Source organism: Apium graveolens, unplaced genomic scaffold (assembly GCF_009905375.1).
Source record: "Apium graveolens cultivar Ventura unplaced genomic scaffold, ASM990537v1 ctg469, whole genome shotgun sequence".
Taxonomy (NCBI): Eukaryota; Viridiplantae; Streptophyta; class Magnoliopsida; order Apiales; family Apiaceae; genus Apium; species Apium graveolens.
Window position 1 is genome coordinate 17,697 of NW_027418645.1, and position 3,452 is coordinate 21,148.

A 3,452-nucleotide genomic window follows, 5' to 3' on the forward strand; every position below is an offset into this window, starting at 1 on the left:
AGCTACTTTTCCAGACCTTAAGGTAATAGCCTTGACTTGCTCTTTAGCTTCCTTCCTGCCTGGTACTTCCGTGTCACTGGGAAGAGTGCCAGGTTGACGATTGATCACTGCATTGGCTAATTGACCGATTTGATTTTCCAAGGTCTTGATAGAAACCGCCTGACTCTTGCACAACAGCTTAAGTTCCTCAAAATCAGCACTAGTAGGTGCAGCTGCACTTCCCTGTTGAGGATATGATTGCCTTGTAGCATACTGCTGTGGTTGCTGGAATCCAGGTGGGTTAAACTGTTTACTTACTCCTTGCTGATATGTTTGCTGAATAGCATTCTGATTATTCCCCCAGCTGAAATTTGGATGATTTCTGTTGTTAGGATGATAGGTCGCTGGCACAGGCTGCTGTTGTCGCTGATAATTATTCACATACTGAACAGATTCGTTGACAAGAGAATACTGATCCGTAGCATGAGAACCTGCATAAAGCTCACAAACCATAGCTATTTGATTAACTCCATACGTAGCCAAAGAATCAACCTTCATTGATAGCGCTTGGAGCTGGGCTGCAATAGCGGTGGCTGCATCAACTTCCAGAATACCTGCTACCTTGCCTGACGTCATCCTCTGAGTTGGGTTTTGATGCTCGTTTGCAGCCATTGTCTCTATAAGATTATACGCCTCAGTATAGCTTTTAGCCCATAAGGCACCTCCAGCTGCTGCATCGAGCATGGGCCGAGATTGGGCCCCCAAACCATTATAAAAACCAGTGATTACCATCAAATCCGGCATTCCATGATGTGGACATTTTCTCAACATTTCCTTGTAGCGTTCCCAAGCCTCGCACATAGATTCTGTAGGTTGCTGCGCAAACTGAGTAAGAGCACTCCTCATAGCAGCAGTCTTTGCCATTGGATAAAACTTTACCAGAAACTTTTGCGCAAGATCTTGCCACGTAGTGATTGACCCAGCTGGTTCAGAATGTAACCAGTCTTTAGCTTTATCCCTCAGTGAGAATGGGAAAAGCCTCAACTTGATAGCCTCATCAGTCACGCCATTATACTTAAAAGTGCTGCAGATCTCGACAAAATTCCTTATGTGCATGTTGGGGTCTTCAGTTGCCGCTCCTCCAAAAGAAACAGAATTCTGCACCATCTGAATAGTGCCCGGCTTGATTTCAAAGGTGTTAGCTTGAATAGCCGGATGAAGGATGCTTGACTGAATGTCATCAATTTTAGGCCGAGAAAAATCCATAAGAGCTGGATCAGCTTGAACAATACGATCTCCCATGTTTACTGGTTCTTTCTGCTCAGTTCCTGAATCCGAATCCTCAAAATCTAACTTCTCCGGAGTATCAAGAACTTCGTCTTTCTCCTCAGCTGTATCTAAGGTCCTCTTGCGAGCACGAGAACGAGTTTGCATAAACGCTTGCTAAAGTACCTGAAACACAACCGAAAAGAGTAATTAACTACTACGTCCTAATCACCGAGTCCTAATGACCAATGATGGTAAGTATATAAACTAAACAAATACGCCGAGTCCCCGGCAACGGCGCCAAAAACTTGTTAGGGCGAAAACACGCACTAATATTCACGCAAGTATACGCGTTCGCAAGTAATATAGAATACTTTCTAGTTCGTTCCCTCAGAGACTCAGACTAATTTATTGTCTGATTTAACTCACTCACCAATGTATGATTACTTCTCAATGTTAAGATAACACTTAAAATTGTTGATTAAATATTAACTATAATTAACTACTTAATTAACCACTTAACTAACACTTCAATTTATCAATAATAAAACACTCATGAGATCACAACTTCATTATTACTTCCTTCTATAGCCATTGTTATTACCTTTAGCATGTGACAGTGATGACATTAATCGAATAACACGAAACTGATAAAAGCCAACTTTCATTGTACTAATACCATTTTACCAAACATCCACAATTAAGATAGAAGTTGAATAGTCATCAATCATGTTGAGTTCCTATATGTCTACAGAAATTGAGAACACAACGATTTAAGCACAAGTTATTCCTTTTGATTACATAGGGCAAATAAAACTGTTAGAGTTACCCACTAATCATGCACAACGTACATGAACCTATGCTAGCATGGCAAGTTCTAAATCTCAAGATCCACCGTCACTTCACAAGAGATTAACACCCTATCTTATATGTTCGCGACGCACATAAGACGAATACGCACAACCAATACTAGATATCATGCAATCATCACACACTAAAGTATTAAACAATTAACTAAAGAATTCCATAATAAATCCGTTGCAACCCCATGATCACGATTAGCCCATAATAGAACTTATCGCCATCATGGGTTCATATGAAATCATGATAAACAACACAAGAAAATAATAACTAAACTAATTATATTAAAACAGAGTACGTCACAAGAGTAAATAAGTCAAAGCAAGAAAACTAGCATCCAACGTTACAATGAAACAAGAATCAGAAGAATATATGCTTCCTCTTCGTTGCAGTGTGCTAAATCGGTCTTCTTCCTTATCTCCTTCGCTTCTTGCACAAAACACAATCTAAAACATAATCTCCTTCTTATCCTCAATGAAAACGTCTCAAATCTACTTATATAATAGTCCCATAAAACTCAGATTACATAGAAGTTGGAAGCCAAACAGAAGTAGAAGTCTAAAATAATTCAGCTTTTTCCCCGATTCTGCGCGGCCGCTCAGCATTTCTGCGCGGGCGCGCAAGGCTGCTGCGCGGCCGCTCAGCATTGCTGCGCGGGCGCGCAGGACCCTACAGGAAAAATTCCAGGTTTGCTCCGTTTCTTCACCGTAATCTGCCCGTTCTTTTCCTCTCGCAATGGTGAACACATGCCAAGGCTTATTCTTGATGATTCCTCCTCCGAAATGCAACTAATACCCTGAAATGCATAAACACTACAAAAACGCATCAAATACACAAAATACTTGATTTCAAGACACCAATTTAAGCCATTTTAAGACGTTCTAAGTGGTATAAAATGCCACTTATCAGCCACATCATCCAAAGATTCGGAGTCGCTTTCAGTATAAGGTCCAGAGATTTCTTGGTCCTCCGGAATAAGAGCCAAACCGTGTATGTAGTGGGGTGTCTTCCCTTGTGCTTCCTTCCGATTGGAGTATCTACTTCCTCTAACCTCGTGGTATAGGGGCATCCCGTAAAGGGGGGGGGTTAGTGATCACAATAGTTGAATATTTATACCCAACAGGTTGAGGGTTCTGATGGGTGGCATTTATGTCATCTTATAATGCTTCGTAAATCTTTGAATTGGTGTTTTGTACTCAAGTTGTTAATGTTTTTAACGTGTTTTATAGTGTTTTTTCATTTCAGGCTTATATCAGGAATTCAGGTGATCTAGCATTATTTTGATGCTAATATGGTGTTAGGATGGTGTCAAGAAGATTGCTCATGAAAAGACCAACTCAAACCAC

At 40.7% G+C, this 3,452-nt stretch overlaps 1 non-coding gene across 1 annotated transcript; it reads left to right on the plus strand.

Moving 5' to 3' along the window:
• The first annotated feature begins 781 nt into the window (after positions 1 to 781).
• Positions 782 to 888, plus strand: LOC141702147 (small nucleolar RNA R71). Its single transcript, XR_012567031.1, has one exon. It is a non-coding gene; the product is annotated as a small nucleolar RNA R71 (small nucleolar RNA).
• Positions 889 to 3,452: the final 2,564 nt, after the last annotated feature.